The 16641-nt window shown below is 41.9% G+C and overlaps 2 long non-coding RNA genes across 2 annotated transcripts in view; both read left to right on the top strand.

Moving 5' to 3' along the window:
• LOC146403307 (uncharacterized) overlaps window positions 1-16641 on the top strand; it is an 897172-nt gene that overhangs the window by 381598 nt on the left and 498933 nt on the right. The window lies entirely within an intron of this gene.
• The window catches only part of LOC106507220 (uncharacterized), a 356536-nt gene that overhangs the window by 339810 nt on the left and 85 nt on the right, over window positions 1-16641 (top strand). The gene's annotated exons all lie outside the window — the stretch shown is intronic.

Here is a 16641-nt window from a genome sequence, read left to right as displayed (position 1 = left end):
GGTTTCTTTCTAACAGCTGATTATGTTTAAATTAGCCTTAATACTATTTTTACTTAAGGAAAAAGATCTAGAACTATTGTTCACAATAATCTTCGTAGTGTTGTGGTCCAGTTGACACATTTGGGGCTTCTTTGAATTAGTTCCTTAGGCTACTGCCCAGTTTAGAATCTAGAAAGAATTCTAAGCACCCATTACTGGACACATGTATCCCCAATAGCAATCACCTCAGGCTACTGATGCGTTTTCTTGGAAAGATGTGACTGCTGTGCATGATGACACTTTTATCTCCTCAAATATGTAAGGTTATAAGAAATTCTTCACCTACTCTGCTCCAAATACCCTGATTTCTTTGTAAAACTCTGTAGTGCTAAATGGACTGAACAATGTCACCTGGACCACCTGCCTGCTTCTGGATAAGACTTCATTCGAGTCATGACAGCAGATTTTCTTTAAATCTTGCATTAAATAGAGAGTTCCCATTGTGGCTCAGCAGAAATGAAACCAACTAGTATCCATGAGGATGTGGGTTCAATCCCTGGCCCCACTCAGTGGGTTAACAATCTGGTGTTGCCAAGAGAGCTGCAGTGGAGGTCACAGATGTGGCTTGGAAACCTCCATATGACGCAGTTGCAGCCCTAAAAAGAAAAAAAAAAAAATCTTGCCTTAAATAGAAACCTCCAACTGTACTCAAGATTGTTGAAGCCACAATAAAGTGTTTTAGATGGGGGGTAGGGAAAGATGTTCAAGTCCAAGCTTTGTCATGTACCAGCTCTGTGGCCCTAGGCAATTTAGTTACCTACTCTGTGCTTCAGTTTCCTCAGCTGTAAAATAAGGCTCTAGGGAGGATGAAACGAGTTCATGTATGTAAAGTTCTTAGAACAGTGCCTGGCTTGGTGACAATTCATTCTGCTATTTTACACTATACTGAAAGGAATGTAATAGCACAAATATTCCCAGAAAGCAGTGTGGCAATGTGAATCAAGAACCTTAAAGCTCTTCTTACCATTTGATACAATGAGTCCAATTTCTAGAAATCCACCCTAAGAAAATAATTGGAGATGCAGGCAGGCACACGGATACAATGACATATATCATAGTGTTGACTTCTCCTGGACAGAGACCAGGCGCTGCTGAATACCAGGTCTAACATGAAGGAACTTATTAGACAGAGAGAAGTATATCAATTTGATAGACTATTTGCATAGTTACTAAATACATTTTTTCAAAGAATACTTATTTAATGCCATGGGAAATGATGATTAATGAGAAAAAGGAAAAAGCATAATAAAACATAGTTTTGTTTTATTACATACCCTATGATGACAGACCCTGGTTATAGCTGCCAGGAAAGGGCTAGTGGTCAGTGGAGAATTCTTGAAAATGACATTATGTACATTCAGTCTAACAGAGTAGATAGAACTGCAGATGACTACAGGAATCATACTGACACCCTCATGAGTCCTTAGCTAAGTTCATGCCCTTAGGCAACAAGTAAAAGGTGTAGAGAGATAGTATGATGTGCTGAAAGTGACTCTGGCCCAGCTCAATGGAAAACATGCTAGTGATCAACTAGTGATGTCTGCCATGGACTCAGGAAGGTGGGCTGGAAGCATGTATGATATGTATATTTACCATTCCTGATACCAGTGATAGGGTGGCCAAGGAATCAAAGACTGGTGATTTTATCCAAGAAAAATGTCAAGGAGGTTTCCAGATTCTAAATGAAATTGGCCTAGGACCTTTAACTTGTAAATATATAACATGTCACATCAAAACATGGGCAGCACTGAGGGTTTGGGAGGGAAATGCTATAAAATTTGGTTGTGATGATTGTTATAAATCATAAATGTAATAAAATTCATTGAGTAATAAAAAAATTTAAAAACAAAAACATGGGCAGCAACCAGCAATGGACTGATCGGATAAGGGAGAAAAACTGGACAGCCAAGTCAGTTAGACTGGAGATAGAAAGTGGAGGACTAGACCATGTAATTCACTGTTTGCTGGGAGGTTGTGAACAGCCAGAGCCTGGGCTGATCTTGGTGGGGACTAAGAAGAATGCTGGTACCAGGAGTCAAAACAAGGGTTATCAAGCATTTTCTCCAGTACTAGGAGCATTTAATCCTCCTAACTCACCTTCTGTGCGAGGAACTGTGGTTCCTATTTTACCAATGAGGAAACTGAGGCTTAAAAGATTTTTAAGGTCACCCAGCTAGAAATTGCACCACTCTCTTTCGTCAAAGGTCTGTCAGACGCCAAAGACTGGAGGTTTATCCAAGCCCATGACCCAGCTCTCTCTGATGGTAGGGCAAAATCTGCTGCCCCATGAATGGTGGGAAGACTCTGCCATGGGATAAAAACCAAGGAAGAAACCAGCGAGCCACGGATTTCCAGCCTGACTGCTTCTCTATTTGCTCTCACACTGTATTTCTCTATCCATGCTATCTAATTTAGCTGAATCAATTAATAATGATTTTCTAATAACCACACATTAAGCTAAAAACACTCACTTAATCTTCACAAAGATCCTAAGTAGGAAGTACTGTCATCGTGTCCATTTTGTGGATGAAGAAAATGAGGTATACGACAGTCTTTTGCAAAATGTGGGGGGGTGCGGTGACGATAAAGAATGCCCTGGGAGGGTGTGTCCTCCAGGGAAGGAGGGGAAGTGTGTACTGCGAATGTCAGAGGGTGAAGGCCCTACGGGCTCGCAGGTGCTAAACAAGCCCAGGATAGACTTGAGACCTGGCCCAGCTCCAGGCTCTTCTCACCCTGGACTCAGCAGCAGAGTCGCCAAAGGCCAAGTCCGATTCAGTAAACACAGACTTCTGGTAAGCAAGTGCTCTTGCTTTTTCATTCAGTGTCAGCCGGAGGTTGCATATGCCTCGAGTACTAAAATGCTCTGCAGAGAGGCCAAGTGCAGAAATCTGTGCCTGAGATTTTCTACTTTTACGAGAAGAATGACCACGCGGGGCTCTCAGCCAAGGTCAACCTGGAATTGGAAGGCTGAGCCCAGGCTCGGCGGAGCCAGAGCCAAGGTGGAAAGCTCCAGGCGCTGGGAGGGCAGGGACAGGGCGGCTAGAGTAAAGGGCCAAGTGTGGGAATGTTTATTGAAAAGAACGTGCTGGGGAGAACCAGCCCTCACACCTCGGGGATTTGGGAACTGGCCGCCTGCAAGGGAGAGCCCTGCCAAATGAGTTCAGCCATTTCCACTTCATAAAGTTCTTGATACAAAAATGAATGGCAAACCCAGCCGCGAATGTGATTTCTGAAAGGAGATTACTGAAAAGATGGTTCTACTTTTTCAAATTTCTCTTCTGGTGGTCAGGAGCAGGGAAGTCGGGAGAAAAGTTCCAGGACAACTTTTGCAAACATCCCCATCCTGTTCCAGAAACCACTATGCCCTCACTGCAGGACAAGGGGGCGTCATATCTTCTAAGGTTTCTCAAGAGGAGGAGAGGGCTACAGTCGTAGCCAAAAATGAACCCAAGAGTCTGGAGCTGGTTGCCAGAAGACAGTGGAAGAATTGCAGGGGTGACCCCAAAATAACATGACCCCAGACTGCCCTCTGGGTGACGGAACTTCAAGGCATTAGACATTAGACAGGCAGCTCGAGGAAGAGACACACTGATTACATATCTAATTTGCTGTCACCATCCTCGTGACATCACATGTCACTGTGGTTTTCCGGATTACTCTCAACTCTGAATACCCGAATCTATTTTCCCTGATGAGTTGGTCTGAATTTCTTCTTGGCACTGGTTTCGTTTTCTTACTTCCCGTCGGCCTCACTTCTTAGATCTTTGCTGGTGTTTTTTGGTGTCTCCCAAACTCCCAAATGTACAGGAGCTTTTTCTGGACTACAGACTCTTCTGGCCTTTCTCCCTCCTGATCGCTCAAATGATATCAAATTGTCTGGCACTGTTGCTTCTGGATATATATAGCCCAGCTTGTCTCCCCTTGATCTTTTTCACTGTGTTCAGAGCTAGGGTAAAGTGAAGTCATCACAATTGCTCTTTCAAGCTTAAGGAATTTGATAAATGAAGTTGTGTGGGGTCCTGGCAGGCAGTATGCTTAAGCAAACTACAATGACCATCTGTGGACCAGTCTCCTTATCCCTTTATTTTAGGCACATACTCAAGTTCAAATTGCTTTGTCAAACTTGTGTGTGTGTGTATGTGTGTGTGTGTCTCTTTCTATATTTCAGCTTTATACAATTATTCCCAAATCTTCCAAACTGACAGTGAGGGAGAGTAATTTGAAAGGATTGCTCAACTGAAGTCTTTTGAAGATTTGCACCATAGCTGCATTTTTCTAATTTCCTGGCATCTACTCTATTCTCCCGTGCTTTTCAAAAACAATTGTAAGAAGAAAAAGAAATATAATAACTGATTCCATCAATACTCTTGAACCATCTTTTGGATTTTCTGGTTTTGGACATTTTAGATTTAAAAAATTCATGTAGCATCCATCAATATTTCCAAAAGAAAGACACACAGTGCAAGCTCTCAAAGATCTCATGATCTAATTAAAGACAAGGAACAGGTATAGATTCATCTGTTTCCGAATATAGAAGCAAAGTCTGAAGGAAAGAAGAAAGTAAATTAATTAATTATCCTTAGGTTTATTAAATGTGAAACTGATTTTGTCCACTTGTCCACTTTTATCAGCTTGGGAGACAAAATAAAGTCATACATTTAAAAATTCTTTTTCAAATGAAATGTCATGTCTTGCTATCTAGAGCACACTTTTTTTTTCCTCCTTGGGATCCTTTTCCCTCTTGTCATAAACATAAGAACTGAGGGTCAGTTCTGATTCTTATTGCTCCAGTGACATTCAGTTTAATCAGCAGAAGAGATTTTGGCTCTAGAGCTGCTAAAGGCATCTTACTGCCTCATGGCATAACCGGCTGCCAGCAGGGTTGGCTGCAGTGAGTGACCAACCCATGCACTGTCATCTCTGTGGAACCAGGGCTGAGGTGAGATCCTTTGAAGTGGCAGTTCCTCTACTACCCACAAAAGCTTTGGGGGCTCAAGTGCTGCTTTTATAAGCTATGACATTTTTTCTTTTGCCAGGGAAAGTCAGAACTGCTCCTTGTTTTGACTGGAATTTCATGGAATGAATCAACAAGTTATTTGGGGGAGAGTTAACATCTTGGCAATACTGAATCTTCCCACTGAAGAATGTGATATGACTCAATTTATTCAGGGTTTCTAGTATGTCCTTTAGTAAAGTATAATTTTCTTCACGTCGGACTTACCCATTTATTGTTAAATTTGTTCTTATGAACTTTGTGCTATAATTGTTGTTTTTGTGAATAGGGCCTTTCTTTACATTTTCTTTCTTTCTTCGTTTCCTTCCTTCCTTCTTTTTTTGTCTTTTTAGGGCCTGGAGGTTCCCAGGCTAGGGGTCAAATCAGAGCTGAAGCCGCCAGCCTACGCCACAGCCACAGCAACACGGGATCTGAGCTGCATCTGTAACCTACACCATGGCTGATGGCAATACCACAGGTCATGGTGATACCACAGGTCATGGCAACACCGGATCCTTCACCCATTGAGCGAGGCCAGGGATCGAACTCCCGTCCTCATGGATACTAGTCGAGTTCGTCACTGTTGAGCTACGATGGGAACTCCTCTTTAAATTTTCTAATTAAGCATCACTATATACCATATCTCTTATACCTGACTACCTTGCTGGACTATTTTTTTTTTTTTTAGTTCTAATGATTTTTCACTTCTGACCAGGAAAGATTTGAGCTTTATTAAATGCAAAATCTCATTAAGCACAGGATTTTCATAACAATTATTGATAGCTCAGAATAAAGCCTTTCTTATCACAGCTTTTATGCTTTTACCACCTTTCCAAAATACCTATAAATAAAAGTCCTTCTTGGGGAAAGTGAGCCTTTTTTTAATCTTGGTGGGATCCTATTTTTAGAGCTGTTCGCAGGGCATGATGTCTAATGTAAATCATTGTTCTCTATGAAGTCCATGATAACAGAATAATATTTTTAAAATAGTTTAAATTTTGAGTACCAAAACCCAAATTATAGGGGCCATTTCACACTCTGATGAAGAGGACACCGTCTTAATTCCTACCTTTGTAAATTTAATCAGTTTCTTCACTCTAAGTCTTAAAATACTTCCTCCTTTCACAATATATCTTGTCTCCCTCAAACTCCTAAATCCACAGTCCCCCAAAACGGACACGCTAGAAAGAAAACTGTAGTTCTCCTTCACACCTAGGAATCATACTTCACTTAAAACAAACAACTGGTAACAATCCAGACCCAACAGGGATGGAACACTCAACAGCTTTGCCTTTCATGTGGAGAAGAGGGAAGTAGGCTGTTACAAAATGGGGACCAATATTAGCCGATGTCTGGAAATGTCAGAACGATTAACATGAAACACTAAACTCATGCCAAATCAGGGCTCTAATGGTGTAACTCCTGAATGTTCTCTGTACCATATTGCACACCAGGATTAAGAAAACAGTCCTTGAGTGTTTCACAATAGTGCCCTCTTCACAGTGGACCCCGTGTGCTTTTCCAAAGTCCTTAATTCTGCCACTTTCAGCATCCCTGTCTCTGTGGATTTATGATGTGTTGCCAATATTATTACTTTCCCTGCTTCCACCCCTTCCACCCCAAATATTTTAGGCATTGTAAGTAACACATTTCCACATAAGGGCGCTGAAAAGTCAAGAAGCAGAATTTCTCCACAAGAGGAGCTGTGGGTAAAGGGCTCTCCCCTCACCTTCTAAGCTGGCATGCAGGAGGCTCCATGCACTATTGAGAAAGAAGGAACAGGAGGAACAGGGATATCCCAAGGGAAGATAAGGATGCTTAAGGGAGGAGATTGGCCCTTATTTCCCAACACAGCAAGCACCTAGGCCAGCTCTGGGAGTAAGTGAGCTCTGCCAACTTCGCAGGGCACACTTGATTCTCTTAGCAAGAACTGAATGCCCATACCTCTAGGCCTGTGGGGTACTTGGTAGCATGAAAGTTTTATTCACATACATCATCACTGTGAGAACTTGTATACTGGAGAACCAGCCAATCTTTTGAGTCTCCTTTTGCTTTTGTAAGAAGTAAAACATTGACATTATGACATGGCGTTTAATGAAAAATTTCACCTAACTCTACTGGAATAGAATTGCTACTGTAACTCTTATTTCTCTCTGAATATTTACATATTTCTCTCTCTCTCTGCACACACACACACACACACACACACACACACACACACACACGGCTCTTTGTGCCCTCTCCATATTAAATAAATGCTTGTTGACTGATTGACTCCCTTGTTGATAATGCAAAACAAAAGTGGGTGAAATAATGATTGCTGGGTAATACTCTGCTCTCACCTGTTAGATTACTGCAGCCAGAAGCCATCCCAATCCCTGCATCAGACTGTGGCCTTTGTAGTGGATACTATGATGCACAGCCCAGACTACCATCCATCCCCTTCAGGACCAAACCTCTCAACCCCGCAGCTGCCAGGAGTACTGGCTACTGAGAACTCACAGCTGAGTCTCTCTCTGGGACTTGCATTCAGTTCATGAGAGCTACCTCACCCTAGCTTACAATGCCTCTCTGAGGCCAGCCCACATCCAATGCCTAGTCAATGGGGTGGGCACAATGGTCTGGCTCCCTCACCTCCACAGGGACAAGTCTGAGGAGCCAGCCCATCTCCAGGGGTCCCCATGGGACTCCTGAGGTCTCTGCTGCAAGATGCACTGCAATTCAATTCTCCCTTTGTCCTATTATGCTTCTCTTACTTCCTCACAGGTATTGGTCCTACAAACACTCCCCACTGTTTACCTGTACATAAATCTCCATTTCAGAATCTGTGTCCCAGGGGACGAAACATAAGCCCCCTTCTCTCCCTGTTGTTTGGTTTCTAAATTCTAATTAAATTGCCTTTTGCTTGGTTATATAAACAGGTATCTCTAACACACCAATATATTGCGTGTATATGTATTATAAAGGCATATAGGCCCTTTTGACATTTAGTCCATATCCAGTCCAGTCAAAATGACAAAAATGACAAAAATATGATCTAAAATGGCTTAAGCGAAAGGGGGTCTACTGACTCACAGAATGGGAAAGTTCAGGAGTTTCCCTTGTGGCGCAGTGGTTAACGAATCCGACTAGGAACCATGAGGCTGCGGGTTCGGTCCCTGCCCTTGCTCAGTGGGTTAACGATCCAGCGTTGCCGTGAGCTGTGGTGCAGGTTGCAGATACAGCTCGGATCCCGCGTTGCTGTGGCTCTGGCGTAGGCCAAAGGCTACAGCTCCAATTCGACCCCTAGCCTGGGAACCTCCATATGCCATGGGAGCGGCCCAAGAAATAGCAAAAAGACAAACCAACAAACCAACAAACAAACAAACAAACAAAAAACCACCTGCCATCTCTGAGTCTGCTCTGTCCCATTCTATGCCTCCACAGTGCTGTTTAAAAATAAAAAGAGCTACTGATGTAGGAGGGTCCTATACACTGTGAGGCACCACCAAAAAAATAAAAATTAAAAAAAAAAAAAAGAATGGAAAGTTCAAGGACTTGTCTGGATCTAAGAACAACTTGATCAGGGTGATGTCACCAGGACCCATTCTAGTTCTCTCACTCCATCTCTTAGCCCTGTCACTACCATGTTGGCCTTGCTCTGAAAAAAGGCTGTATTGACTAGCTATTATCACGACACTGCTGCTGAACCAGCAACCACAACATACAGAGACATTCAACAATGAGCGCTTCCTTCTCACACAACTGCGGGTCAGCTGAGGTCAACTGGGCCTAGTCATCCCTTTGCATATCTGTTAGGTTAGATTCTGGTGGCCCTGCTTCGATGGGGTCCAGCTAAGCTTGGCTCCTCAAGGCAGGCTGGGGATATCATCTTGAGGCTGGGCTGAGGGGGCAACGGCCACCCTGAGAAATTCTTCCTATGGCCACAGTAGAAGTACAAAGAGCCAGCACAAATGCACAAGCACATTTCAAGCCTCTGCTTGTGTTACACCTGTTAATATCTCATTGGCCAAAGCAAGTCGCATGCTGAGCCCAAATTCAAGGCTGCCCACCATAAGGCAGTTGTATGGCCAAGCCTGACATCACTGCTCTGAAGGAGTTGACTCCTCTCATGGAAGTGGGGTGGGGGGAAGGGGGTGAATGTGGGAATAATAATCAAACTTAAAACAGAGTCCTGCTCCCATCACAGTCCCAATGTAAATACAATCTCTTCAGCATTTGTTTCTTCTTAACTTCAAGTCCAAGGAGAAGAATACCTTCCTACAAAAGTCTCTGTTTCTCACCGGCCCTGGTGCATCCTCCCCCATCCCTGCACCCGTGACTGTAACAAACAGGATCACCTGCTTTAACCAGAGGTGGAAAGTGAATCACCTTGTTCAAACTGCATGGGGAAAACTCTACAGAAAGAAACCAGCACACTAGTACAAGAATGAGTGTCAAGGATCCTGGGCTGCAAAAAAACCACTGTGGGGACCCTACTCCTCTCACCTCACCCCGCGGTTCCCTCTTCTCCTGCTCTTAATCTTATGCTGCAGCTGTTTCTCATGAGCTTGTATCCATGACACTTCCTGTTCCTCTCTCAGGTTTGCTTTGGCCTCTGGAGTCCTGGGCTCAGGATTCCTCAAGCTTACCTCTCAGGCTTCCATCTATAAATGTGTTCAAAATTGCCCTTTCCCCTAGGCTTCCTCCCCCAGAGGTTCAGTCTCTATGGGTGCCCGCTCTGGCTGCTGGCCCCCAGGATCAAAGACCTCACTGGATTCACCCTTCTCTTCCCTGGGTCATGTTGACACCCCTTGCCCTCCCCACCCCAGCCAGGGGCTGCAACCTGCCAGGCTACACACCGGCCACCCTGCCAGCCAAGTCATTGGACCTGACAGATCTCATGTGGCTGCCCCGGGGCCTCTCTCAGGTCCGTTCTACAGGAGAGAGATTTATTTCCCTGAAGTTTCAGGGCAGGAAAAGACTCACTTCCTGGAGGCATGCCAAGAAGGAGGCAATCCACCCAGGAAACAAACAAGACCCTTTTCTCTATAGTCTTTCCTGCTTCCCCATGTCAAACCCTCCCTGCTCCCCTTGAGTGAAAGGAGAGCTGTCAGGATCAAAGCCCCATATTTGTGATGAACTGCTGCTGGCTAGACCCGCGCAGGAAGGGCTGTCAGCGCTTAACTCCTTCTTACCCACTGTGTGCTGGCTGCGGTCATAGACTTCTGCAGTCACATTGCAGTAAGTGAAACATCTTTTTATGAGCGGAGAGCCATGCCAACTGGAAAGTTTGAAAGAATGATTAAGGACTTGAAAGGCAGAAAAATCTGCCTTGGAGTCTTTCTTGAACTCCTTAACTGCTTCATAATAGATGATCTAATATATTTGCTCCAGGAGATTATAAAGACCAAGAACATGGATTCTGGAAGCAGGCCCTTTGGGTTAAATCTCTCTTTCACCTCTCTCTAGCTGGAAGACCTTGAATTAGCTATTTAGCTTTTCTATCTCAGCTTCCTCATCTGTAAAATGGACATAAGAATTACAGGGATCTCATGGTGTGGCTGGAAGGACTAAACAAGATAATGCACATGCTGAGCTTAACCCAGTGTCTAGCATATTACAAGGATCATTAACTTTCTTCGTGGCTATCACTGTTACTATTTTTATTATTCCGGAGGATGAAAGAAGGCAGTACCCAGGCTTGCTGAAAATCAAGTGTCAAGTTACAAGACATGCGCTGCATAATTAAAAATCACACAGCCTGAGTCTCTGGGCCTTCAGCTTCTGTTAAATAAGCATGTGACAAAATCTTTGTCACACCCTCCAAGACAACAAAATGTGACTATTTTCCAAAAGGAAAGTGAATTACAGAATACAATTACTGAGCAATTTTACTGCCAGGACTGGGAGTGAGATCATGTCACAGGCCAGCCCCAGACCCTTCATTCTCTAAATATCTTCTAAGGACTCTGGCTTCATAATACAACAGGGAACAACAGGGGTTTGCAAACCAATGGGAAAGACAAAGATATACATTATCTATATGTCTAACTATATGTCTAACTTTATGTCTGTGGCTAAGTGCTCAAAAATACAACTACAACACTCTGGAGGATTTTGCAATTGTTCCTTCCTTGCTTGACTCCACACTTCGAATGGATCCTGTGAAGTCTTCTTTGTGAAACTCATCTTAGGTTACTTTTAACTCATAGAGGAGTTAAATTGTTGTTGAGAAAGCACCCAGTGCTTTTGAGATTCTAGGTTATTCCAATGAATTGTAAATAAGAATGGGCATGATGGATCTCATGTGGCTGCCTTGGGGACTTTGGCAGTTGGGTCCTGGGAAATTTCTAAGATATTTCACTTCTTGTCAAATAAATTTGTATTATTCTCAACTGGGGTTACAGCCATGAAAACGTTCTGATACAACCGCCATCGCCCAACCTGGCTCTGGAACCACTATAAACCCTAAGACCCCAACTGAGGATGGCCACAATTCCTAAGGAAACAACAATGAAAAATGTGTCACTTGTGGTTTATTTTCCTAGAGCCATATTAAGGAGAAACAGGATGGTTTCAAGAAATAAACTGTTGGTGTTCCTGTCGTAGTTCAGCGGAAACGAATCTGACTAGTACCTATGAGAACGCAGGTTCGATCCCTGGCCTCACTCAGTGGGTTAAAGACCCAGTATTGTCATGAGCTGTGGTGTAGGTTATGAGCTGTGGTATAGGTCAAAGACGTGGCTTGGATCCAGCATTGCTATGGCTGTGGTGTAAACCAGAGGCTATAGCTCCAATTTGACCCCTAGTCTGAGCACCTCCATATGCTGCAGGTGCAGCTCTAGAAAGGCCAAAAAAAAAAAAAAAGAAAAAGAAAAAGAAAGAAGCTGTTAAATTTATAGGGTGAAAAAAAATCTTAGTTTTAATTATAGTCTAGACTGACTTTCTTGGCAATCACCTCACCCGACACAGAGAAATTGGTAGAAATGTGGGGTCAATAAAATGGCAACAAATGAGCACCAGCTTGTCTTTTCATGTAGGAAACCTATTTCTTTCCCACCTGCTGAACAAACTAAGTAGATAGAAAATTAATGAAGGATAAAATATTGAGGTAAGACTCATCTAAAAATTGAGTAGAAATGGCAATAATGGTACGTCTAGATTTTTCATTTATCCTTATGATATTTACATGAAAAGGAGAACGTCCATCATTACTGGACTTAAAATGCTGTCAACTGGAATAACAGCTGTTGATCTGAAGAACCGTCAGAACACTATCCTCTGAGACCTTCCAATTCTCTTTTGTGCAAATGAGTTTTAAAACATCAGAGAATAAAAGGGGTTGATCTGTTTAAAGACTTCTGGCAGAAAGTCGGGTTCAAAAAATTTGTGACACTTCAGGTTTGAGCAAAATTGGCACTGACAAAAAGAGAAGAGAGAGTTGAAAAAAGTGAATGACTTGGTGATATGGCTACCAAGAGAAGTCTTTCCTCACTAAAATGAAGGAGGGAGAGGTGGAGGAGGAGGTGTGGGGAGGGATATAAGGTACTGGAGGAAGAACACAGAAGGGAGAGATGAGGAGGAAGAAAACTTGGCTTCAAGGAAACCGGTAATAAAGTCACAAAGCACCTTATTTTAATCCATTTTTTCACATCGCTGATATACAAGAGGAAAGGATGTGATGAAAGGCATTGTGAAGTTGCCACTAGAGCAATTTCTTGCTAATAGCAGACCTATGATTTAGAGGGATAAAGATGAGCAACGACTTACAGTGTGAGAAAAATTGAACCAACATTGATTTAATGCTGCCAGACAGCCAATCAACACTGTAGGGGATGAGAAGAGCCCTCTGGTAAGACCCAAGCTCTCTGCTGACCGCGTGGACCCTACTCGAAGGAACACTGTGGTCAGACAGTCTCTAACTTCTGCAGGGCCTGAACCAAGCATACAAATAGAGGTATTTAGACGTTATGTCTCACTATTTATAGTTTTAAGTCGAGCTTACAGCCTTCTAAATAAAATATTTTTTCTATCTAACAAATTTACTTCTATTTAACCAATATTCTTTCACAACAACTCGTTTGAGCTTTATACATCTGAAAATCAATAAAACTGCAAACGACTAGATTTCATTATTATTGCTCAGATTTGGGTGTTCTATTGATGGCCAATGATGTTTAGATGAGTAATAAAATAAAAACATACACAATTCATAATTTATGCTCTCATTTCATAAAATAAATAGTCCTTACCTGCATTTAAGTATAAAATTTATGCTTAACTGACAGTAATGATATGAAGGATTAAAATACAAATAAAATTACATTCAATGTATACAAAATGTGTATTTGCCTTGAAAGGTAAATTAAGCTAACTTCAAAAATGAAAATAATTAGAACTATTTGTATTTATGAATTCAGAAATTATTTTCCATCTAAAATATTGAAAATTATCTCAAAATTTAAAAGCAAAAATACATATAATTACTAAATATTAACATTTAAAATATTATTTAAATAAAACTGAATTTTTGTTTAACTTTTTGAAAATCTTAATTAAATCTTATTCAACAATTTTCTAAAAAACAAAACTATTTCCAGTTTTAGCCAATCCAGTCTCCACCGATTGTTAGTGTGAAGATTTGTCATTTTGCTTCCTAAATTTCAAATCTAGGTGTGTGCGTTATAATAATTATAGCATATATATAGCAATACTAAATTCAACAGTAATATGAAGTTGTTTAATGTCATAAAATATTCCTCAGCCGCCATGTGCAACTATTGTTGTGAATTCTCATGTGTACCTCTGGAACCACTTTTTAGGATACACAATAAACAGACCCTCAGGACTGCGAGGATCATTCTTTAAGCAAAATCTATTGCATTCACGCAGAGAAAGAAGAATTTAACATGTAGTAAAAGTTTTGTTTTCTCTTATCTGAGTGCTTCTGCTGCCGCAGTCCTTCCCACACTCAGACATAGTGCCCGCCTCAGTCCCAGCAGTGGAAGGAACCACGAGCCCTTCACAGCATTTTAGACTGTCATCCTTGTCCATAGTCAAGGACAAGAAAATATGAAGAATCAGTTTCCGGGATCCTAAACATTGTTAAGTCATGAGAATGGGAGCTTAGGAATGATGGGTTGTGTTGTACAAGCACGCAAAGAACTTCCAAGAGATCAAAGTGCATAGTTATTTGTGACATGTGGGGGATTTTCTAAAGCCCAAAGCAGGACCATCTCATCTGGGTATAAGAAAGGTTCAGCTGTGGTTCATCCCCAAGACAAAACAGAAAATATTCAGTTTAGATTGTAAAATTATAATGAATACTACCAAAGCCACATGCTGTGTCTATTCTTCTGCAGTTCTTTAAACTTTGTTCCTACTCGTGTATTGTCTTTCCTACATGCTTCCTACAGTGAATACTTAGTACATGAAATGAAGGCCAGCACATGGGACCTTGAGCCAGTCATTTTCCCTGTTTTCTCATCTGTGAATGGAAGCAGGTGGACTATATAATTTCTCCTTTAATATGATGTAGTTCTCAGGTTGCTATCTTCTTGCTGAAGGAGAAGGAGGCTTCAGTATAGGACAAAGAGCAAGGGCTCTGGGGTCCCTGAGACCTGCTTAGCTCTGTGACTTGGGGCAAGTTATTTAATCTCTTTGGATCTGTCTCTTCATCTGTAACGTAGACAATTATGATGGCCTTATAGGACAGTGTTCAGGATTAAATGAAATAATGCATATTATGTTGCCAGCAGAGTGCCTAATGTACCAGAAATGTATATTACATAAAGCTAAACTCACATTTAGAAAAGAAAGCAAAATGGAACATGAGTCCACACACATGACTGGAACTGTATGTGCCTGCACACACATTTACTGAAAAATCTAGGATCTATAGCATGGGATATGGGGTGGGAATGACAAGGAGTGGGTTGAAATTCATGGAGCTGGCAAAGAAACTGCCAGTTTCTGAATTGCATTTGGTAATTGGAGAAAATTAATTACTCTAGATTAAAAAAAAAAAATGAGGGGGGAACATCTATACCTGAAAGTAAACTATTTATTGAAGTGTAACAGACATATGGAAAAGTTAACAATTCAAAAGTGCCTGGTTCGAAGAATTTTCACAGAGTAGGCCACAAGCATGCATTCAGTGAGTAACCAAGAAATGGAACCTTATTAGCACCCATACAAGTTCCTTCATGATCCTTCCCATCTCATCACTAACCATCACCACACACCAGCCCCCAAAGGGAACCTCTTGTGTGACTTCTATCTCAAAGAGTATTTGGCCTGTTTTTGAACTTTATATAAGTGAAATCATGATTATCTTGTATGCATGGCTTGTTTCTTTGCATATTTTACCTATAACGTTCATCCATGGTGCTGTGTGCAGCTGTGGTTTGTTCATTCTCGGTACTGTCTAATATTTCAGTGTATGAATATGCTTCAGTCTCTACTTACTCCACTCTTGCTGCTAGAGCTATTCTAGTCTTTAGGTGAACACTTCTGCTGAGGGCATACTAAGAGTACAAGAGGTGGGCTAAGAGTATGCATGTGTTCAGCTCTTAAAGATACTACCAAACAGTTTTCCAAGGTGGCTACACCAACTCGCGCTTGCATCCGTGGCACAGGAAAGTTCTGGCATCCAATTTTAAGATACCAGCTGAGAAAGGACCTGATACCATGGCTTTCTGTGGTGCTGGGTTTTGGTAAGGAATTACAAACAACTTCTCTTCTCATTCTCCACTTTAGCTGGCTCCGCAATGTGATGACACACAAAGACCTTCAGTACAGATCTCTGCAAAGCCTCTCCTGTACTGTTGGTCTTTGGGTATATTTGGTGAGTCCCTCTTCACTTACCTAAAACTGAAAGCCGTTTTCAGTGACTCATACGAGCTTGATGGTCCACAGTGACAATTAGGACTAAAACATGGTATACCCACACCGAGTGGAAAAGACCTCGCACAAAGGAAATATTGAAGAAATATTTGTGGAATGAAGGCAGTTAAAGGATAATTTTACACCAAGGAAAATGTATCTTACCAATGGAGAGTGTAATTTTGGCTCAAAGTCCCCTTCCCTCAGCCACAATTTCTCTGTTTATATATAACCAAGGACTTGACCATTGCTGCAGTCCCCGCCGGACTCAAGCATGACTCCAAACCTGCTCCTTGCTGCTGTGTGAGAAATGCTGAAACAAACATCCATCCCTCCCCCATCAGATTCTAGCTCCTGGAGAAATGGTGACGCCAGAGCACGAAGCTGACACTGTCTAATTGTCTCTGAGCAGGAAAGTCTGAATGGCCCCATTCGAATCTCTCACTTTCATGTGGCAATGGGAAAAGCAGGCCGTTTGCACATGACGGATAGAGTGCAAGACTTGCTGTAAATGTTGTTTATATTGCCTGGGGCAGATCAAATGACTTGAAGGATTAACATATCAGAATAAAAAGACTCAGATGCATGAGGAAAAGCCAGAAAACCCCACTCTCCTCAACACTGAGTCATTTTTCGACAGATTCAACTTGGCTAAAAAATTATGTTGGGATATAGTCCCTGCTTTGTTATAGGAGATTTTGGAAGTAAATGTAAAAAGGGGGACTGTTGCATGAAACCATTAG

The sequence above is a fragment of the Sus scrofa genome, chromosome 5 (assembly GCF_054392235.1).
Source record: "Sus scrofa isolate SSC_HxYL_T2T_F1_AM1 chromosome 5, Sscrofa_HxYL_maternal_Yorkshire_Landrace_v2.0, whole genome shotgun sequence".
NCBI lineage: Eukaryota > Metazoa > Chordata > Mammalia > Artiodactyla > Suidae > Sus > Sus scrofa.
The sequence above is the reverse complement of the archived record's forward strand: the minus strand, read 5'-3'. Positions and strand labels throughout refer to the sequence as shown.